At 30.5% G+C, this 25,201-nt stretch overlaps 1 protein-coding gene across 1 annotated transcript in view; it reads right to left on the bottom strand.

Moving 5' to 3' along the window:
* Positions 1 to 25,201, bottom strand: part of LOC146993420 (uncharacterized) — a 137,917-nt gene that overhangs the window by 71,314 nt on the left and 41,402 nt on the right. The window lies entirely within an intron of this gene.

Genomic DNA, 25,201 nt, shown 5'->3' with positions numbered 1-25,201 from the left:
CGTTCCAAAATTGTAAAGTATTTCCTTTGGTAAAAAAAAAAAAAAAAAAAAAAAAAAAAAAAAAAAAAATTCTAAAGCTATCCTCGGTTCTATGTGCAATCAAGTGTGCTAATGTGTAGTCGAAGTATAAGATGTGTTAAGGTTTGGAATATAAAAGACGTTTTAGTTTACATGCGAAACATGCAGCAAAAACAACTAGACTGTAATACTGTTCCGGCACCAGACAGGAAAATAACTGTGAATATTTTATTTTTAATGTGTAAAAATGTTTCTAAACGATAGGAATAGGTGAAAAACTATTTCGTAATCATCAGTTTAAGTATTTGTTTATTTATAATTACATTTTAACAATGAGAACTAGGTTTTCATTAAATGGCAAGAGTGAGTGTGATATTTTTAAAATGACAAAAATATTCGTAGGATTTCCCTGTTAGTTTGTGTTTTAATTAAGTCAATTGGTAAAAATTCAGAATCTTAGAAAAACCTACCTAATTAATAGATTCTATATTTGTGTGAGTTTAACATGTATTCCTCATGTAAAATTATGTTTTTACTTTTATTTATTAATTGATTTTGTATGCGTAGCATAGATACGAGCTAGCATTTATAACTATAAAAATATTTATTTGGACATTTTTATAAACTCGCACTTTTAACAATGCAAGAAACCTAGCTTATAGCACATACCAAGTGTAGACTTATAAAGTAGAATATGAAATAGTAAATTAGATTTTTTCCCGCTGCATATGAAAAAATAGATTATTCTTTACACGCATATCCATTTGTGAAACCTATTTTTTTTTGGTCATATCAATTTATTTGTTATGCTGAAATATAGTCATATAAATGTGCATGAAGCAAATGTTAATGTTTATTTTCTTCTCTTTTTAATCTAATAACCTAATGGCTTTTCACTTAATTCGCTTTCAGAACGGTACTGCCGTTTCCGCGTAGGTATACCCAAGGCACAAACCTTTTCAGTGAAGCTCCAACATTAAGTATCCAGCACTTTGAGTTCGGGTGGTAGCTTTAGTCGGGCAACATTCATAAAAGTACCGGCACTATCACGAAGCTCGATTTGGTTTTAAGGAAATATGGTTTTAATTTACATCCTGAATGATTTACTAAAGAGAGGAAGTTTTTAAATCACAGCACCTTGTTGTAAATTCCTTTCACATGCAAAATGAGACAACACTGCTGTTACATACATTTTCACAAAATTCTGATTTAGTCATTTATTATCATTATTAAAGTAAAAAAGTCGTTTAATATTAGTTTTGAAGTAAAATGTTGATGTTAGTATTTTAACCATTAAAATTACACTCTGCTGTTTTGAAACAGATCAGTGAAATCTGTAATTGTTCTTTCAAATATTACGTCAGCAACTGATTTTAAACTGTAAGGTATCGATTTAGTTCTTTACAGTTATTTTATGTTCAGAGTTTTCCTATTCTCCTCATTTAATTTTTCCTATCAGAATGTAAATTTCTAGCTTACGCGATATTCAAATCAAGTAGAAAGAGGAGAGTATTTAATGGTATTTTAACTAGGAGGAAAATAATAGTAGAGTAGTTTAAATAGGAGAGTATTTTTAACTTTTTAAGGTTTCAGACGGTAGAATAAGAGCATATTCTACCTGCTGGAATATCGCGTTGCTCATTTGACTTAGTTGCGACTTTGCGTTATTCTTGCTATCAGGGTTGTTGCTACCTAATGGCTGACTTTAGGTCAGAGGCAACTTGCTCGTTACTCTAACTGTGCAGCTGTTAAGCTAACTTACCTTTCTTAGTTTTAGCTAATTTATTATCTTTGATTAAAGTCATAATTGTTGGCTTTTGCAAGCACGAGTGGTGCCGTCTGTTAACATTTATTTGAGTGAAATAAAGAGTCCTGTACACCCTTTCTTAGTCTCTGTGGTACAAGACGTAGTGATAATTCACCGAAGGTCTTCATACGTTTCATGTATTTTATGTTCCAAAGAATACGAAGCACCATAAAACAAATATATCCAGATTTTCCTAAACTTCCAAATTTTCCTAAACGAATAGTTAACACAATTCTAAGTTTCTTTGTGCGAATATATTCGATCCTTATTTAATTTTACATATATTATTTAATATGAAGTTTGTATGAAAGTATTCAGCTTTAAACAGAATCGATTCTGACTTATTGCAACAGGCAGAACACAAAGAAAATTATTGTAAAGAAGTGTTACAAATTAAAGAAGTGAATTATTGGAATGAATTATATCAGCTAGGTACAAATCCATTGAAGTTAGCATTTATAGGACATGATGAAAATCAGAGCTCAAGAAAGAAAGGACACTATTTTACATACTTGAAATAGCTCAGTGAATATGACATTTTTATGAAATTGCGTTTAAAAAAGTCAGGAATTAAAATCATTTAATCAAAGTTGAGGAAATACCAGTTATTTGTCAGGAATTCATCAGCATTATTAACTAAATAACATATTTAACAGAAGAACTTAAATCAGCAGCTTTATACAGTGTATTCAAGACTTGATATTTCGCACGTTAAGCAACTGAAATTAGTTATAATGTAAAAATAATTGACAAGTAATAATGATGTAAATAATAAATAAAATGCAATAAAAATTGCTAAGTAATAATGATGTAAAAGAAAAGTTTCTAGGGTTTATACTGATTAGAGAACATACAGCACCATATCTAGAGCAACAGCTATTGTCCGCTTTAGCAAAATCAGGTATAGATATTAAACTATAGAAAGGGCAAACAATTTGACAATGCAGATACACCTGTTAAGGAAATACTCAGGATTGCAAGCTTGTATTAAATATTGAAGTCCAAATGCGATACAACTCTTGCGTCAATTACTTTTTTAGCACAAAGGGCACTAAGGGCGATTAATTTCGTTTTGGAATTTTGCCTTGATTCACTATAAACGGCGAATCACTTTTCAAATCGTTGCCACCAAATATTAGGGCCCTGTATTATATTTAAAGAAATTAAGTAATGAAGAATCTGCATAAATGTATATATGTTTCTCGTATTGTGATAAAACAACGGCACCTAGAGACATCAAATTCTGAATAACGTACGTCTCCACCCGAATATGGGCATCTGGAAGCCAAAATTTGGAATATGGAATTTGATTAATTATCTATTTCATATTTTGTAAAGCAGTTATAAGTTTTTGATTAAGAAACTCAACAGTTTCGAAGCGAGCAATGGCAACACTGTACGGGGGGAAAAACGCATTTTTAATCTCCAGCGCGCGAGATTGTGTATCAGAAATTTTAACATATGCTCTTTTAAATATATTGTGATATTGTTGTTGAACTGAATTTCATCGTTGAAGTGCGAAGAACATGATATTTAATAAATAAAGGTAACAGGCAAAACGTTAAAAAAACGCCCCTTTAGGCGTAATATAAAGCCTAAAAGCTTTCAAATCTTTTAGCCCAAACGGCCTTTTTTTAGCCCAAACGGCCTCAGCCCAGAAGGGCTATTAATTTCGTTTTGGCGTTTTGCATCGAAATCTCTAAATGTCCGTTTCACTTTTCAAATTATTTCCACCAAATATTATCGCCCTGTGTTATATTTAAAGAAATTAAATAAGGAAGAATCTGCATAACTGTATACATGTTTCTCGCATTGGGATAAAACAACGGTACCTAGAGCCATCCAATTTTGAATAACGTAATCCTCTACCGAATACGAACATCTGGAAGCTATAATTTGGAATTAGTTTTGTTTTGATTTCATATTTTGTAACACTTTATAACAAATTTTTGATTAACAAACTCAACGATTTCAAAGCGAGCAATGGCAATATTGTAAGGAAAAAAAAATATCTTCAGCGCGCGAGACTGTGTATCGAAAATTCTAAAGACATGTTCATTTTAAAATTGTTTTTGCGATATTGTTACTGAATTGAATTTTATCGTTTAAGTGCGCAGAACATGATATTTAATAAATAAAAGTAACACACAAAACGTTAAAAAAAGCGTAATGTAAGCCTTGGGCGTAATGTAAAATCTGAAGGCTTTCAGAATTTTTTTTAAATGTTGTGGGAAGTTTTGCTGCAGATATTTGTGTGCCGCTGTTCAGTATTTTATGTTTGTGTAAAAGTTATTAACTTTTTTTCTGTATCCCCTCATCGCTGGAAAATTTTGAGCAGAAAGCTGGAAAAGTGAGATACTAATTTAATGATTAAAATATTAACTGCTTCTAAATGGTCGGCAAGAGCAGTACGGGCATTAAAAATTGGTTACAACAGTATAAAATGGGATCCTCAACCAGGGCAGAATTTTTCTCGGGAATTTCATAGTTTCAGGGGCGAATGCGGTCAGACTTTTATTTTGTTTTAGTTTATGGATTTAAAAACTGATTTTATTCAAGTTATGGTATTTATCAACTTTTTATACACCTTTTTGTTGTTTAATTATAATCTATGTTAAAAATCATCTAAATCTAGAAAAATGTATATACTTATATTCGAGTTTTGAAAAGGAGGGGGGAAATGATCTCCTAGCAATGGTGAAAGGGGTGCACGAGACAAAATGCTTGAGAACTCCTGATAGAAAAGAAGCCTTATCTGACACCTGCGTTTCAATTACGGAGAAAAAAAAAAAAAAAAAAAAAAAATTAGCTCTAGTGGAGATTTTACCTTCCTTTAGAAAACTGTGCAGGTATGAAAAGTTATCCTTGAACATCAGAATGAATGCCACCAGCAAATCCTTACTCACAAATGAATGCAATCTATTTAAAGGTGCTGGTTTATTAAATCTTTGAAAACTTTAATTGCACAATTCCGGCATGAGTTTTTAACGTCGAAAAAGAGGTAGTTGCAGTGACATCTTTGAAATTTAAAGAACAGAGTCACAGGTCACAAAATAGGAAAAAAAAAAAAAATCGATGGTTAATAAAAGTAATGAAGGGTCTAAATCGCTTTCAACATGTGAAAATTATCTTTAATTTTTTTTAATATTTTTGTGACAATATAATAGTACAAATTGCTCGTAGAAATGAAATATATAAAATACTATAGAAAATTTTAAAATGTTCTTTAAATAAAATTTGTTGATTTTAAAAAAAATGTCCTTACGAAAGATTTAAAACAGATTTATAAATAAATTATATAAATCCTATGCATTTTTATGATGAAGAATTAATTTTTTTTTTTTTTTTTTTTTATTTTAGCCCCAGAAGGGCTATTCAGTTGGCATTTTGTGTTGATCCACTATAAACGGCGAATCACTTTTGAAATTGTTGCCACCAAATATTAGAGCTCTGTATTATATTTAAAGATATTAAATAATGAAGAATCTGCATAATTGTGTGCATGTTTCTCTCATTGTGGTAAAACAACGGTACCTAGAGCCATCAAATTTTGAATAACGTACGTCTCTATCCGAATATGGGCATCTGGAAGCCCAAATTTGGAATTTGTTTTATTATCTATTTCATATTTTGTAAAGCATTTATGAGTTTTTGATTAAGAAATTCAACGATTTCAAAGCGAGTAATAGCAACACTGTACGGGGAAAAAAAAAAAAAAAAAAAAAACTTTTTTATTTCCAATGCGCGAGACTCTGTACCGGAAATTCTAAAGATATGCTCATTTAAAAATTATTTTAAAGTGATGATAAACAATAAATCTGTTTCCGAATATTTTTTTTCAAATTTTGCATGTAAACTTATGGGATTTTCAGTTTTTAAGTAATTAAAGCATAATGAAAACTTAACGAATTATAATTTTTACTCTAGGAAACCGTATAAGATGATATAATTTTTAAGTTTAGAAAATACAGTACTACGGGATATTTTTAAAAATTTCTGCAACTTATTTCAAGAAATTTTGAATTTGGAGTCAGTCGATTCTTTTTAGATACCTTTTATGTGTTCTCTTTACAAATACTTCTTGAAATTTTACCTTAAAAAAATTCTTGAAATGAAAACAGATTTTATCCTATAATTTAAAGAAGTATACATTTTTCTATGGATTTAAAAATTTGCGAGTGCGTATCTACAGTTATTTGATCGGAAGCCATTGTCGATGTAGTATCGGATATACGGAAGAAAGACTTATGTTTTTTTAATTATTTGTAAAAATTTTATTCGATTTATTCGAAATTTATTTCGTGCTAATCACTCTTGAGAGTTTAAGGTGGGTGAAAAAAAGCAAAAGCCAAAAAACTGTTTATTACGACTTGTGCTGCCATCTATTGGAAGAAGTTTGAACATTAACTTTCAATTTGAAACCCATATTTGTTACAAACTTCAAAATTCCCTAAAAGGCTCTTTAGTTCTACAGCAATGAAATATCTGTACGGAAGAAAATTTGTAGAATACTACACGTTATGCATTTCTTGATAGTAATAGGATTAGAATTTATCAACAAAAGCATGAAAACTGAACTAATAAAAGCAATTGTGCCTCCACACACAGAAAAAAAAGAAAAAGAAAAAAAGTGCAGCATTTTTTGGAAAAAAAAAAAATTCTCGCTTACTCTTTGCTTGTTTAATCGGATACGGAAAAGCTATCTGCCCAAGAGGGGCACTTTCATGGAGGACCTAAGAGCAACTTGTTCATATTTGCTTCACACACTGGGAAAAACACTCATGCAACTATCCAGTTCCTTGATAAAAGTCCACTAGACCAAAGTATACACGACAAAAGCCCACCCAATATCTGGAAAACATGTTTGTGTACAGACTCTTTTCAGAACATTTTTTTATTTTTTTTTTTTTTATTATTTTATTAGATTGGAAACAAATTTTTCTTCTTTCTGATTAAGTGGTTAGCTATAACGTTTCGATGATAAATCTGAAAATTTACTTTATTTATTTGCTTATTATTCTTTATTTTATTTACTTATTTACTTACTTTGTCGTTTTGTACGCGTGTGTGTGGGGAAAATATCATTAGGAAGTTATTCGAAAGTTATTTTATCGTTATGTAGCTAAGACTTCTTATACGCATATTTCAATATTAAAAAGGTGGAGCACATGTTGTTTAATCAAAGAATAAAATAAATTATTTTTATGGTTATAACGAAACATTTCGAACTCTTATTCAGTTCTTGAAACATAGTGTAAAGAAGCATATTTGAGGATATATCCTAGGATAATAACTTAAAGCGAAATCTTAGTAGCGCTGACAAAATTGATCTTTTTAACTTTAAGAGTATTGCTTTTATAAATACCTCATCATAAATCGCAATTAGTCAGCTTATCAGAACAAGCATACAAGCGTAATTTTAAATCTGTAAAGAAATGGTTGAGTGTATTTCACACTAAAATTCTGTAATGAAACATCTGCTATGAGTTTATTATGATTACTGCAGTTTCAGATTGTATATTATACTGAATTAGCAGCAGTACAAAAAACGACTCTTTAAAACGACAGAAATTTTCGAGAATAAAGATTAATGATTTCTTTTACACATTTTTTGACGAGGCTTTAATTTAAAACCAAAAAAGAAAAAAAATGAAAGCTTTAAGATTTTATATTACGCTCAAAGTGGCGTTTTTTTTTTTTTTTTTTTTTTTTTTAGCGTTTTGTCGACAGACTCGCGCGCTGGAGATAAATTATTTCCCCACCCCCTCCGTACAGTCTTGCCATTGCTCGCTTTGAAATCGTTGAGTTTGTTAATCAAAAATTCGTTAAAGTTTCACAAAATATGAAATATATAATAAAACAAATTCGGAATTCAAACTTCGGGCTTCCAGGTGCCCAAGTCCGATTGGAGGATTACGTTATTCAAAATTTCATAGCCCTAAGTACCGTCGTTTTTTCACAGTGCGAGAAACATACATATATTTATGCAGATTATTTGTTATTTAATTTCTTTACTATAGGGCGATAATATTTGGTGGCAACAATTTAAAATGTGATACGGCGTTTATAGCGAACCGACGCAAATTGTTGTTTCGAGACTAAAGGGGGGTAAAGTATTGCTCGTCTAGGAGAGTAGGATCAGGTTAGCAATTATTATGGACATAAGCTAATGTAGCGAGAGACTAGCATACGATATGCTTTCGCTCGCATTACTGATGCAAGATCGATATAGAGAGTAAGTTGTTCTCTTCCGAACGTCATGGTGAATGCATGTACAGAGGTACAGAAAATGGAATCAATCTCTGAAATTGTTAAACTCTGCTTAGTGATATTTTCCTGCCTATTGTGCACCTCTTTTAAGAGGCGAATGGAAAATTTTCCACTTACGGAAGAAAATGCGATACTCGGTGTGTACGGAAGAAAATGCCGTAATTCTAGTAACGGAAGAAAATGCCATACTCTAGTAGATAATGTACAGTTGTCGGACAGTGAAAACATTGCTCAAATGGACTGGTTTGTTCATCATCACGATCCAATCCGACTAAGCACAATTAGGACCGTCTGACCAGATATCCTGCGATACGTCCCCATTCAACAAATCTTTTGAAAACTGCCCTGACAGGAAGGGATAAAGCAAGAAATAAAGAATCTCATTCGAAGCACGCATATGCTTCATCGTTAAAGAAAGTCAAATCGAAGGCCATGTTTAAATTTATTTACTTTTTGATATCAATTCAGTTACTTGAACCTTACTAGTGAAGTCTATCTGTTTCCGAATGAAATACTTTATATTTTTCCTATCGCATGCTATTTTCCTTATAACTTTAGAATCCTGAGAATGAGTTTCATTTATCCGTTTCTGCTCCTCGTTTAAAACTGAAGCTGAAAATTTGATTCTTCCGTAGACTTTGCTCAACAATTGTGGTTACTTTGGACCAAATGCACAAAGTAGTTTTATTCTTTTTGAATTATCATGTACTCAACTTACCATGCTATATTAAAACTCTGCTATGTATTTCGACTTCAGAACACAGTATATCTGTGTAGGCGAAGCTCCAGAACAGGGATATCATAAGGGGAATTACATGAGTTATACTAAGAAAATGGATAATATATTAAGCAAAATCTTTCCTACTACACTTGCAGTTCCTTACTTCATTTCAAAAATTTACGGCAGCATTTTTGCACTTTTTTTTTTGTATTAAATAGCTTTCTTTTTCTAGTTAAGCTAAATTTTTTAAAGGCGTAAAACCTGTTTGTAAAAACGAAAAAGAACTATAGAACACATAGACAAGTTTCACTGAGAAAAGTGATTAAATGTTTCTGTAGGAATAAAAAGTTATTAAAACGGAAAGTATGTGTCTTGCTTTCTTATTTCATGCATTCTTATTTCTTATTTCATTTAAACATTCTTATTAAATGTTTCTGTAGGAATAAAAAGTTATTAATACGGAATGTGTCTTGCTTTCTTATTTCATCAGTTTGTTGCTTAACATGTTAGCTACGAACCGGCTAATACTTGTGTCATATGGTTTCCTCTAATAGACCAATGATTTATGGAATGGAGGTAGAGGCATAGTCCTTTTATAATTCCTTGCTGAAGTCGACAGTAATAAGTCCATAATTACAGATTCCGCAGTGCCAAATTTCATGTCAACTAACCTAACTCTACTGGCTACAATCATTAGCTTCATGCAGCAGGCATGATATCTATTCATGTGTGAAAATCAGTTCTTTTGACATCCTGTATGTAATAATGTGTATATATATGAATGCAAATGCATACATTTCAGTTTACATATAGGTAGTTTTACTCCAATTTTAATATTTTAGCTGATGAAGTCGGTGCCAGACATATATATATAAGCCGCCAAATCTGAAATCATCTTACGTTTATTTGAATTTAGGTACATTAGAAGTTTACTTTTAGAAATTTTACAATTTAGTATTTTGAAGTAGTATGTGTTATGCTTATTGCAAACAACATAATATCGATAAATAATTAATTCTTTATTAGCTGGTTTGATTAATCATATAATTGGTGAGCTGGTTATAATTGGTTTGATTAATCATAAAGTGTTGCTACGATATAAATAAGCTATAACTATGAAAAACACTAAAAATTAATTACTAAAGCAAACATTCAACGAAGAAGTATATTTGTTGAAAATTAGTTGCCGTTCAAATGAATAAAAACACGGTCATCTTTAATAAACCAACCTATGTTGGAATGAGTATATCAGATTTATCAGAATTGATCAGAATTGAATCAGAGATATTAATGTTTCATTATAATGTTATGAAACCTAAATACATGAATAATATTATGTTACTGTATATGGATACAGAGAATTTCATGTATTTTTAAACTGATGATCTTTATGAAGATAAGAAAGCCGTGATTAATTATTTTGATGCATCTGATAATCTAAAAAATAATAAATTCCACGAGTAAATAAGAAGGTTTTGAGAAAAATGAAAGATGAATAGTATAATGGAATAGTTATGAAAGAATTCATTGGATTAAGAGCAAAAATGTGTTCTTGTAAAACTGAAAAAGGCATAACTAACAAGTCAAAAGGTGTTAAAAATTTCGTTAAAAACAGAATCCCATTTAAAGATTATAAAGACTGGTTGTTTAATCAAAATGAGTATTATAGAACCATGAATTTAATTAGAAACACAGAACGTGACTTATATTCAGTTAAGTGAACAAAAAGTCATTATCACCTGCAGACGATAAACGCTATATTTTAGAAGACAGAATTCTCAAGTGAGCATTAGGTCATATGAAAATTGTATTTAATTAAAAATATTTATTAATAAATTATGGAAGTATTTAACAGCCTGAGATCTTATACTGAAGTTCTTAAACTGAAAGATTCATGTCTGGGAAAATATAAACTGATACCTTTAAAACAATCGAATTAAAACATAGAAATTTAAAAATAGCTAACTTAGTAGTAGGTGATGAACGAAGAAGTTATTTTCTTTAAAAGTCTCACAGTAATCTGATAAAGCCATTGAAAAAAATAGTGGTGACTATATTTTTAATTTCAAAGATAAGGTTGATGATAAATATTATGATTACGAATTGGAAATGCCCTTTCCTAAAAACCACAGGTTATAAATGGATATCAGTTAAAAATAAGTTTCCGAAATAGATGAATTATCTAAAAATTTGATAAGGAGTTTTATAAACGCTGTGAATCGGATAATTATTTCAAAATATCAGATATTATCAGAACATGGTATCTTAGAATATAAAGACAACGTGAAATGGCATTATGTTGTGCTTATCAAAGGCTATCAGAAAGATTTCCCATCGAGGGTAAATGATTAGTTTCCTTGGGATACTGTATATAGATAATCTGAAAGGTTTGTGATTGAAAATGCTTCTAAACTGGATTGGAGAAATATTCCAAACTTTCAGAATTTTACTTCCTAATTTCATTATAAATTATTAGTACTCAAGAAAATTAAATATGATATTATTTTCTAGATATAAAAAATTATCAGAATGCGCTATTATTAGAAAATTATCAGAACATCTGAAAGAAGTTATAGATTGGAATGAGGTTTTCAAAAACAGACGCTTTCAAGATCTTTCATAATTAAGCATGCATATAAAATGAAAGATTAGGAAATTATATTGGAAACGGACTTGTCTGAAGAGGATATAAATGTATTTTAAAGTTTTGGGCAAAACGTTTCTCAAAAAATTTAATTTTCTCATTTTTTTAATAACGGCGTTAGGTTTTTGGGGCGCATTTTTTTTCACGTTTGTCTTCATTCGATCTATATTTCATTTTTGTATATATTTTCTTTTATCATTCATTCATTTCTATATATATCTTTTATCGGAAATTTAACATTTGTCTTTATTCGATTCTTGATGAATTTTATATGCATTTATATTAGAAATTTATTATTTGCTCACATTCGATCCTTAACTTATTTTCGTTAGACGATTTATCCTCGCCCATTTATACATTTTTATACGCTTTTTATTAGAAATTTGTCATTTGGCTTCATTCGATAATTGATGTATTTCTTGTTAGAAAATATTCCCTCTTTTGATTGGTTAATCATTTTATTGTAGAACTTGTCCTCGTCTTTTACCATTCATTTTTTATTAAAAAAATTTTAATTTTTATCATTTGTCTTCAACGTTTATTAAAAAATATCCTTGATTTGAAACTTGAATCTGGGAACTTTTGGGAAATCTTAATGCTGTTAAACATTGTTAATTTAGATATATCTTTTACATTTTTTCTGCGTCATGCGTGCTTATTAAGAAAATAATTTTAAAAAGCAATTTCCTTGAATGTATCTTCGTTTGATCCTTTCTTAACCACTCTTAAGCTTCTATGTCCCGAACTACTGAAATAGCGTATTTTTTTTTAAACTCAATATTTCTCACTGAATTAGTGCATCATTTTTAGCACTGGAGTATTTCACTAAATTTCTGCATCATTTGCATAATTACGTGCTAAATTATATAAGCTATTGGGTTTAAATTATTCAAAACCAATGATACTAATTTTTCTCAAATTAGAAAAGAAAAATATTAATATTTATATTTCATTTAGTTTTTCCAGTTTGCCTTTGAGGTGCGAGACTAAAAAGACATTTAGCACATCATTAATTTCTACTATGAAAAAATATTTTTAAACATTCGTTTACTTATCAATTGATTTTTTATAATCTGATTTATTAAGCTCTCGTTTTCATTTCGCTTCAAATGACATATTTAAAGTTAAATTTTTACATTTGCCGAGATTAAAGTATTTATAAAAACTTTCTAATTTTAAACCTTTTTTAACAGCCCTAAAAAAATTTCAGGTTACTCTAAAAAAATACACAAAAGATTAAAACAGTGCAATTTTAAACACACCCTAAAAACAAAAGAATACAACGAAAAAGATTAAAATCAGAACAATTTTTTTAAAACACTCAAAAAATAATATATATTTCATAAAGAACCACATATTTTAAAGTCCCCCCAAGTCGTACAAATATTCGTCGTCTATCATACTTTTATGGCTGATATGTAATTTCTTTTATTAATTTTCTTGACTGCATTATTAGAAAATTTGCCATGACGGTTTTTAAGAAAATACTCTTTTCCCCATCGTCTACTTCTATTTTTATAATACATATATCCCCAAATTTAGTTTGAATTTTCCTCAATAAGATCAGATTATACCTCCCAGGCTCTAAATATTTAAATATTAGAATTTTATGATGGATAATATCCGAGAATATTGAATTATTCCATTTATTAACAAACACTTTTTTAAAGGTTTTTTTTTATTAATGCCCTTCAAGGGAACATATATTATCGAACTTCAAATAATTTAAAATAAAACCTTTTATTTTTTCAAAATGTGCTAATAAACGATTTCTGTATTTTACATATTGGTAAATATTTTTTAAATCCGGAGCATAGTACTAGCTAATAATTTAGTATTAATTTTATAATAATTTCTTTTAAAGAAACTATTTGGTACATGTTTTTATAAATTTGGATCAGGATAATCTGTTTTATCTTCATAATAATTATTAATTCTTAATAATCTATTTTATCTTCATAATAATTATTAATTCTTAATAATCTATTTTGTCTTCATCTAAAAAGGCTCCACTCAGATCTTTTCGATATTTAATTATTTCATCCCAATTTTTCTACATCTTTCAATTCTTCAATAGTATTTTCTGATAATTTTTGATATCTACAAAGTAATTTCATATTTAATTTTAAATATCATTTAACATAATTAAGTTGAAAGTTAAGAAGCGTACTCTCTTTTTAAAAGTGTGTTTCTGTATTTCCATAGTCAAATTTTGCTTTCCTTTTAATTATTCATCTGAGCTAAGCCTTTCATTTGTGTGCCGGCTCTTCGTATAAACAGTAAAATAAAAATCTAATATCTTCCACTTCTCGAAACATATGAAGTTTACAAGTTACGCGCCCGCTTTGCAGACGATATTGCTTATTGTTTTATTATAACTGATTCTAGTGCATCGATGTTTGCATGAAGAATACATAAATTCAGACTTTGTTCATTTCTAAATTATTAAATATTTATATTTAATTTGACTGTTTATAGTTTTTAAATTTTAATATTAACTTAAAATTTTAATATTTAATTATATTTAAATACTAAATTCAATTTTGATTTAATTTTGCTTTTGACACTTCATGTCAAGTAGTAATTCCTCGTATCAGTAATACAGATGAATGTTTGGAGTACATTATAGTTTCAGGAAAAAAATTAAGATTTACGTAAATTGTGTTAATATAACATACTGGTTTCTAGTAAAGAAATTTCTTTAGCAAAACAAATCAGAGAGAAACGAACATGCATATTGCTAACTTCTTCAGATGTTAGAAACTGTTAAAAAAAATGAGGTCTTATCCCGTTCCAATTTGTCAAGAAAACCATAACCGAACAATTTGTGGAATGCAAGTGAAAATGAAAGCATTAATTAACATTATACATAAAACACAGCAAAAAGTAATGGGTTCTTTCTTAACTTCCGCTTTGAAAATAACCTTGAGAACACGTTTCTGTTTCTTATTTTTGAGGTACAGTTACTACATTCAAAAGGCCATACTGACGTATGGTTTTTGTAATTACCAATTAATATTTCGAAAGCAGAAAGCAGTGATACTTTTACAAACAATCCTCTTAAGTCGGAGAAATTCACATCTAATCCAAAGTTAATAAAATATTATAACGAGCACGCGAATTATTAGGAACACTCGATAGAGATAGAGCACGCACTTGCCTCACGAGCGTAAACAATCATGACACGAAGCGAATTTCACAAAATGCTTTCAGAAAGGAGTTATACGTGCCAGAGCATTGGATAACTGTAACATGGTATAGACAAGTGATCAGATGTTACTTTGAAAGAGAGACGAAAATAGGCACTAGGATTCATTGCGATATATCTTACAGACGGAAATCTGACTGGCTTCGTATTTCGGATGTAGAATAAGTGGTGCAAAAATATAATCTATGAAAGACCTTTATGCAAATAAAACAGAATAACTACAGAAAGGTAACAGTTACGTATTAGGTGTAGTTACATATACTTTAGGGTTTTCACTTTTATTTACTTTTTGCATTTTTACTTTTGGACCTAGCGTTAGCTGATCCATGTACAATGTTGGCAAGAAAAGAGTAACACTTCCGAACGATTCTTTTTACACACTTTACTAAATGTAAGATTCTTTCCTTGAAATGAACTGTCTACGTCTTTCATTTAACAAGTGAGTGCTCTTCTAATTGGGATATATAGCCATTTTAGAAATTTCGTTTTCCTTTTCAGTTACAGAGAAAGAAGTGTCTTTGCAGACGGAGAAAGGAAAGATGTTTTTCCCTTCAACTAACAGATATACATTAGAAACTGGAAGCTTGTCTTTAGTTTCCTACTACGATAGGAAAAAACAGCAGATATCACATCTTAAATATATCATACGTTAAGCTTTTAATGGATCTCCTTATAAATAAACAGCATCAGAAAGTTTCTGCGTATTATTACTTACAGACTGTTCATTGAAACGAACCCGCCCAATTTTTCAACTCTTATGGACATACTGGTAATGCAAACATCACGGCAATAAGAAAAGGTAAAATAGCGTGTTACTGTTTTTCCTCACAACTATCTCATTAAACATATGCTTTCTATCGATTGAAGCAATATTTGTTTACAGGAGAAGCTGTTTAATGGGATCGAGGCTAATTTTATCATTCCAATATTGTTACCGATTTGCCGAAGTTCCTCCTGATTTTATACGAAAACATGGAAAATACGTCATTTATTTTGTTCAATAATTCGGTTAATATGACCAAATTACTGTGGAAAACATTTTTTACACTAAAATAAAGTCTAAAAAAAAGAAAAGAAAAATTCAACCAACGAAGTCAAAATAGACTTTTAAAATTGCAAGTGACCGAGAAATTTAAGGGTTAAGTCACAAAAAGCTTGATTTCGATTTCAGTCAACCTAGTAAAACCAGGCAAAAAAACAGCCTTCGTGTTTAAAGATTACGTAGGTTTTGAACAGTTATACTAATTTTGGCCAGACACAGGTCTTTCTTGTTAAGGAAAAAAAGCTCGGCAGAATTTTCTTTTCCGTCGGAAAAAAAAATCAATGACAAAACAAGGTTGTTCTGTTTAATTTAAAATTTAACATTGTCATGTTCTCTTCCAACAAGGGATACCTTCCGAATATTATGATTAAAGGCCCAGCATCGATCAAATAATATCTAGAAACATTATGAATAGCCCATAAATGAACTTTTGCTTTAAAACATTATGAACAGTTCACTCAAAAACGTTTACGTTTTCCTGATTGAAATGCTGTGAAAATACTTACTTATACGTTTCTTGACATTTTTATATTAAATTATTTAATTTCGTTGCTGTTTTGAAATATATTTTATTTCACCGTTTAATGGTATCAAATGGGACAATGTTGTCAAAATAGCCATGGGCAAATGCAATCACATTAAGCGGCGCCTTATTACTGTACTTTCAATTTGTTTTCTAAAATTTCTGCACAAAATTGTTTTTGAAAGAAAAAATATAAAACTATGTCCTGAGACTAAAACTGGGATGTTGATTTCTGAACTGGTCATCAAATATCACCCATTATTACATAAGTCTGTTTGATTTTGTTTTTATGTTAAAAAGTAAAAGTAAATATTAAATCTTTTAAAAAAATGACCCTAAGCAAATATATTTAAATTACATTTCGTTTACTCATACTGCTTAAATTCAAATTTTTTTCGTAAAAATAAACCTAACCAAATATATATACATATGTAGATATTAAAATGCTTTCAGTTATTAATATTGCTTAATTTTTGGCAGCTTCCATAAACTAAGGGTCCAATAATTGCTCTAAAAAATAAAGCTGATATTAAGAAAAGGAATTTTCGTGTTTTCGAAACAACGTAAGTTTAAAGATTACGTTTTAAAATATATTTTGTAATTTACATTGTATCAATTCAACAAGGCAGTTACGCTTGTTATTTATTGTTGGATGTATTAGTGCAGCATGATTTCAAAATACATGAGCGTAAATTCAACTATTTCGCCTTACGAACAACACATTCTGTAAATTACAGATTGAAAATAGACTGAAAGAATGAATTAAATAGATAAGTTGTAGAGACATTAGGTTAATTGGAAAATGCAGAGAGATGAAAAATCAGCAAACGCCTTCGCCGGGAATCGAACCGCGGACCTCTGGAATACCGGCCCAGTGTGCAGAACCACTACACCACGAAGGCACGCCAAGAAAGTGGGAGAAATACCTTATAAAGAATATATTTTTCTTGTCTAGTTTTTCTAGTTTCAGTGCAGTTATTATGCCTTGTTGAGTAGTAAAAAACAAAATATATTTTAAATTTTAGCCTTTGAACTTGCATTATTTCAAAAACACTTTTCGTAATATGAGTTTTATTGTTCAAAGTAATTATTGAAGTTTGAACTCTATCGAAGTTGCCAGAAATAAATTTTAAGTATTATGGATAGCATCGAATGCATTTTAAACCATTTGCTTAGGTTAATTAAAATGCCTGTTATGTACGAGTACGATACGATTTACTCGTACATGTACGATTAAAAGTTGTGCAAAAAAGAAAAGCAGCAGAGACGCCATAAGGGTTTTATTAATGTACTAGTATTTGAAACATTTTACATATTTGTATCTATTATGCATATTAATTTACTACCAAGATTTTAAAGTACAACATTTTGTTATATTTCATGATAATTATCTACAGAAAAACTAACTAATTTTAATGGCTTATAATCGTATATTGTATGTATTGGCGACATCGCACTGCTAAAAATTTATAACAAAATTTCAAGTTGTTTGAGAAGTAGATAAATGTATGTACGGTATGTAATAAACACTATTGTGAATAGGTACACTATTTCACGTATCTATCCGAAATATGATTTATTTTGGGTACACACACGAAATCGTAAACGAATTAATATTTGTTTCATACGTCTTTCCATGCATAGTAATAAACACTTTTAATAGCTACCATGTTATAGAACTTCGCGCATCGAAGAGAAAATCTGTTGTCTTCAAATTGACAAGGTTTCAGTTTCAATTCATAAGCTTCTGGAAAGATATTTTTATAACTGCCTTAAAACTCGTACATCATTATCTTAAGGGTATATTAGGTATCCATTGTTTTTTTGTAATCTTGGCTTGTGCAAAGTGATTTAAAGATTTGCTAGGAAAATTCAGTTACAACTAAAAAAGTTACCTTTTTGTATTTCTGATATCTTGTTGTTTATGCCCTTCCCAGTTAGAGAAAAATAATGCAACTATTGTAAGGAAAAAATTCTGCGCATCTTTTACAGAATATTCCTGTTTAGGATTCCTGTCTAATAAATACGTTGGGTATAGTACTTCCGAATCTTCAGCAATTCATTTACGCATTCATATCAGGTACTCCCAAAAGTACTTAAATTATTATTGTGAAGAAATGCTTAACGAATAATTCAAAGCAACTGGAAACCCCTTAATGCCTTGAAGATTTCCTCAGAGATATAAAACAAAATTTAGAAAATTTAAGGTATTTTGTACATTTTTACCACGTTCTTTCTCGGTGTAATTGGTAGCTGACAACGTCTGATAGTCGGGAGGTCCAGGTTCGAACGCTGGCGAGAGCTCTGAACATTTTTAATTTTTGCTGCTCCGAAATAAAATGTCTAATGGTCTCTACAGTGGCAGCCGAACTAAAATGTGATGGACGATAATTCATCACCACCACGAGTTTGCGATTGAGTTCCCGCCTCCCCAGTCACCCTGTAAGTGCAGGACTTAAGGTGTTTCCTCACTCAACACTTGCTCTCTCGTGTAGCTGGAAGCACGTCCGGCTGGTGATAGCAGGATTTGAAGTTCAAATCCCATCCCCCAGAGAGTATTGCACATTTTTACGTCTCTTGTTCTTAAATAAAATGCCTAATCGCCTGTTCAAAGATATTAATGCGTAAATGAATTAATGAAGATTCGGAAGTACTATACCCAACGTTACAACAAAATGTCAACAGTATCTAACAGTATCGAAATACAAATATAAGAAAAATTCGGATGATATTCTACCGCACGTATTAGCTGCATTGCGAATCTTGAGCATGCCAATACCTATAGTCATAGAAGGCTGTAAGTTAATACGAATTTATTTACCATCTTTAAGGAGTGACGGAGAAACAATTTAACTGTATAAGTTTTATTTCCGAGACCAAATAGGTAGAGGTGAAAAATTATGTAAATGTCTGAAATTGCAATAGAAAATGAAATTTTAAGAGGATGGAATGAACAGATTTTTGAACTGTAATCCATGCAGAAGCCCATATATGCTCCTCCTGCGAGAGAGACGCTGGAAACTGATGCAGTCCAATTTTGTAGATAAATAAATATTTGCATTAAAAATAAAATTAAAGAAGTCATTTTTATCCCAAAGAATCATTTCACTGATGACTAAATTTCTAAAATATTTTACAAAACTGCACATCCAGGCGAAATGTACTTTAAATCCTATCATATTTACTTACAATACATAATAATGAAATTTTAATAATGCAATTCATGATTCTCTGAAACACAGGACATACGCATTTTTTAAAACGTTTTTGCACCTGAACCTAATGTTTTTTGCACACTGCTTACTTATTTTTCTCATACTGAAGGAAGCAACACCTTGTACGGCACGTAACTACTTCAGTTATAAATTCTGGCTCCGTCTAGACAGTCAGGTTATTATCGTCCCGTTTAGACTTCTAGTGAAAAAAAATTGAGCTAAGAAGAAGGTTTAAAATAGCTTTTTATTTAGTTCTTCAGTTTAATAAAACTACACAGCTCGTGTAGTACAGAACAAAGCATCTCTTCTTGTAAATTAACGTAATACACAGGTTAAATTACACTTTAAAACAATCGAGGTATAAATTCACAAGACTAAATCCTATTCTACGTTTTAGCTCAGACCCTCTAATCAAGCGAGAAAACGCGGCTGGGAAAGGCTAAAGCCGATTCAGGTAAGGCTGAAAGGTAGCAAAAATAGTTAGGAGGCAGCCAGTGATAGCTGCCAAAAGCCAGCTCTTAATTTTAAGAAGTCTGCTCTGATAGAGTTAAAATAATTTGCATCCTGATAGGAGCAGAGGACAGTGCAGTGACAGCGGAGATAAAATAATAAGATAATGGGATAGTAAACATAAAATCCTGCAATCTTTATCTTTAATGATCTTTCCTGTTCTCCCTAAGAAGTGCCATGTTTAACTTTTTTTGTATCAGAAAATGTGAAAGAATTTTTGTTAGACTCATTTCATTATAAATAGTCCATCCTGATATAACATACTTAGTTTTTTGATGGCTATATTCCATCATCAAATTTTGGTTAAAAATCCCAAAACAGAATAAACTGATTGCAAGAAAACATTTATCTTAAACCAGACGAATATTGCCATTGTATTTAAGAGGGTTTCTTTATAGTTACCTTGATTTGAGGTTCTAATTCCGCCTCCAGTTAAAAGCTGGCATAATTAAAAACTATTCTGCTTGATAACAGATAAAGATGAAAGTCCAGAAAGCCACACAAATAATCTTCTGCCTTTTAAACTGCTAGAAAATCCTTAACGTTTACCAGATTGGAGAAAAAAGGATAAAAAATTATTAAGGAATACAAAATGGAATTGTCTCAAAATTTATAATATGGATTCGAAAATCTCATTTTGACAACACACGTCAAGATAACTAACTCTCTGATAGCCGGAATTTCCCGTAAGGTGTTCTTCGAAAGAGGTGCGTCTAATTCTCTGATATTCCAAATAAGCGACCTTCCAGTGTTCAGTTCACATGTATTCTTCCACTGATTAATTCATTTACATTACATATTCCAAAATCTAATTTATACGGTACAATTAAATAATTAAAAAGTAATTATTTTAAATGTCTAACTTCTGGGGTTGAAAATTCGAAAATTTACAAAACTTCAAGAGCATACAAAACCACCTATTTACATAAATAGAAAATAACACATCATTTTTGTTGAAACAATGTATGTAAAAAATCAGTTTTATTCAACTAACAGTTTAAATAAATGAGTTAGTACGAAACTATGAAATGCAAGCTAATTTAATTTTTTATGCTCGTAAAGGAGAAGAGCAATATATATCTAACTCATTACTCATTACTGTGTAGTAATTACCTTTCTAATTGGAATTTTTGCTCTACGAGAATTTTCTATTAATATAAAATTCTCTATGTTCTTGCAGAAACTTTGTAACAAGAAACAACCCTTTTAAAATAAGTATTTCAGAAAATAAAGCTTCTACTAACCTTCTCCAAAGCTCTCTCTCTATGCATATCTATTATATATATATGTGTGCGCGTGTGTGTATTCGGCTAAGGTGTAAATCGAGTACTACAATATTTATACACACCTTGTAACCGAGGACATTCGAAGAACCGAGGAGACATCCTCTGTTGGAAATAATGCCAGAATTGAAATCAGGGATCTCATATCCATGTAGAAACCAATTGCGAGCCAAATCCCAGATAGGTCCTCGTTATGAAGATAAGGAGTTTATTTCTGTGTAAAACTGTGTATGAACTTTGTATCTTTGGGCAAAAATTGGAGCCACAGTTCCATGACACAAAAGAGCTAGTTTTCCCTAAGGCTTCGCGAAGTGAACATGTATATTCCAGATATGGTCAAAATGCTATGTAAATACAATCTGGTCTTCGTTAATGCGATGTCGTTTCCCTTAGAAAGTCCTCCACGAAGGCATCCCTCCCCTTAGGCAGATAGCCCTAGTGTGCTTTGGAATAATTAAATAAATCAAACCAAATTCGAATAAAATAATGTTAAAGCACTAATAATTTTTCCTTTTCTGCCAGATATTTATCAAATAATATAAATTTACAGCGGATATGAGAATACTGTGGAGATTTTTGAAGTATTGACGAAATAGGAGTGAGTAAATTTGAGAGATGATAATTCCATTTGAAAGTGACCAATACTTTTGAGAACACGTAAGAATTGTTGATTGATTTATCGACAATAATGAATTAATATTGATAATAATCCTATTAATAATTTCTTTAACAAAGCTCATTCCTCAGAATTAAAAAAAAATATCTGGAATAATGGGTGGTTTTTCTAAACGAGGTTAATTGCATTTTCTAAATTGGAGAATTTTTACTCTCTAAAATACAGATCTAGACAAACTGGAAAATAAAGATACCATTGTAAACTTTAAAATTCCGTAAAACAGCAGCCTTGGTCTGGCGTAGATTTTGAATAAAATTCTATCGATTACAAGGAAGATCAGAATCAGGTATATTTTCTTTCGGAGATGCAATTTTTTTTTCTCCTGAAAAAGGGAGATTTCAGTCTGATCACCCTTGAAACCGATTGAGTTTTATTCGAAATCTACTCCAAAGTATGGTTGCTGCTACGCTAATTTTAAACTGAGTAAAATTTCAATTGCTATCTGAACATGCTGTCGTAACACTAGCATATCTTGAAGTAGAAGTGCCACAAAAACGACGTTGTGTATATAACTTCAAGAATGTGGAAAAATAACATGGTGTAATTCTAAGATTAATATGGTACCAGATGTGAACATCTAAACCACTAGCAATAAAACGGTCAATAAAGTGCGATGTAGATCACCGTTTAGGTAATTTTATAAAGAACTACGTTATTTTCTCAGTAAATTCCCCCTTCTGCTTTGACAATTACATTATGCTAAATGTGAAAAATTGTTTCAGTATCAAGTTATTTTATATAACTCAGTTTTGTAGCAGCGAGATTCAAGATTAACCTCTCGATTATCACTTCATTGTATGAGAGTTAAATTGTGAAATTCTGTACAAAAGGATGATCTAAAATTTTTATTTTCATAGCAGGACAAAAATACAGACGTGCTTCATTCCACTAGTTTTTACTTTACCATTAATTTCTGTAATCAACTTTACGAGTATGATAATTTGCTATTTTTTTAATTCATTAAGATGAATATGTTTTTCACACAGAAATAGGCCATTTTCTTTACTTAGCCACATTATACTTAATCCATATTAATGCAACTTACTTTCATCACATTTTAACGTCTGTTAAATTTTCTCTATCACGACGTTAAAATTTTATATAGAAATGCAAAGAACATTTTACTTCCTTTGGTACTTTTCCATAGTGTATACGATTATTATATAGCAATTTCCTAAGCAGGGTCATTTTCCATGTCCTGCTTTGTATTTCATGGAACACACAGGGTTAAATATTTAACTCAATGTCATTAACAGGTACATTTTGTTCACAACGTACTATTGAGTACATTTTATCATTTCTTATATTCGTGGGAAAGAGCTATATTCCAATAGAATTTGAATATTCCTCTCATATGTGTAAGTAGAATGGCACAACACTAGCATTTGCTTTAATGAATATTAAAAAATTGATCGAGGACGTATTTTCATTTTAATACTTTCCGAAAAAAGAAATATTTTCATGAATTTTAAATATATATGCCTGTATGACATTTTTGTATTATTTATTAGCTATTTATTGAATTTACTGCTGTATTTTTCAAACTACACTTCTCTAACGGTATTTCTGCTGTCTCCGAGATATCGCGCACGTTGCAATAAATTTGCGGGCAAAAGTCGTGAATTAAATGTTCACTCCTGCTTTGTTACGATTGAAGCTTGCAGAGTCATTAGGTTATGTTTAAAGCAGGAGTTATGAAAAATGAGCAATGCCTTCGCCGGAAATCGAACCATGGACCTCTGGAGTACGCGCCCAGCGTGCAGGCCACCACACCACGAAGGCATGCTAGGAAGGAGGGAGAAATACCTTATAAGCCAAAATTTATAAATGAAAGTAGTCGATTTTGTCTCCACAATAATGTTAGCAACCAAGTACCCTGCCCTATACCTAAAACATTTCTCTCATACAAAACACTTGATTTTGTTCTTGAAACAGTCATCACAAATTCCTTTATTATCATTGAATAGCAAATGGCACTGGAGATGCACGGATGAGCTATCTCTCACTAGGATAGAAGCTATTAACTTAAATAGCGAATCAAAGAGGAGATAATAAAATAATTAAATTAGCATAACTGTGAGTAAAATTTAAAAATGATTGTCATAACTTTCTTAAACTTTCATTTTTAAAATATAAAGTTCATTTCTGATTTAAACTATAAAATTTTATAATAATTTTAGCCTCGCTAGTAAATAAGGCTAAGTAAATATACTGGTGAACACAATTGTAAGCCTTGTGAGCTCGAGTATTTAAGCAAAGGTTTTTTTTTTTTTTTTTTCCAATCAAAAAGACCGTTGCTTTCGTCCAAATTCGAATCTTTCATTCATCAATTCATGAAAAATTGACGCATGGAAGAGGGAAAGCTACTATTCCTCTTTTTTATTTTAAAAATTTACTTATTATTATTATTATTTATTTTGTCACTAAAGTGATGAATAATAGTGGTTATTTTGTGATTTAAAAAGAGAATTTAATTATAAATCTATGAGATATTATTGAAAGACTATAAACTGAAAGAAAACACATGAGATTAAAATAATAATTTACGAAATTGTTTTAATTCCTAGGCATATAATTACGTGGCATATAAAATTGTATTCACGTAGCATATGAAAACTGTAACTAATATTTGCCTGAATCTTAATATCTTCAAATGGAGCTTAAAGTATAATTGTAAACAAAAGGCGACCTTCAGGGTAAAGTCTGGGAAATCGAAGCTTCAACAGTTTAAAATTAAGCAGGAATATAGTTGTTTAGGACGAAAAATGCAGCATTTATAAGATTTATTTTATAATTCTAATCATATTTGAAACCAGAACACAGTTTCTGACCTCAGAACATCCGTTATGATGCACTTTAAGGAATTGTTGTCCTATCTCCCAGTAATCAACAATTCTTCATCGCCAGGTTTTTCTGTCTTCTGTTTGCTGTTCTGTCAAACGCCGAGGCACACATCGAGGAAAAACTTTCCTCATTTTCAGGTTTTCAATTAAAATTAGCCTACAGATTTCTTTGCTTATCCTAAACATGTCCTATGTTGTTACACATCTATCAGCTTTCACATTAGAAAGAAGTCTCTCCGTATTTTCCTCGTTCTTTGAAGTTGAACGGCCCCTATCTTTGATTCATCTTCAACGCTTTCGCGTCCATATTTAATGCGGTTGTAGCATTTGTGTTCTTGAAAATGATGCATTAATATTTACTGTTCGAATCATCTCTAGCGTTTCGGTAGCAGATTTACATAATGTATAACAAAATTTAATATTACAATGTTGTTCCATCTT

Source organism: Stegodyphus dumicola, chromosome X1 (assembly GCF_044657685.1).
Source record: "Stegodyphus dumicola isolate Sdum_Otavi_A_Nest chromosome X1, ASM4465768v1".
NCBI classification, from domain to species: Eukaryota; Metazoa; Arthropoda; class Arachnida; order Araneae; family Eresidae; genus Stegodyphus; species Stegodyphus dumicola.
The sequence above is the reverse complement of the archived record's forward strand: the minus strand, read 5'-3'. Positions and strand labels throughout refer to the sequence as shown.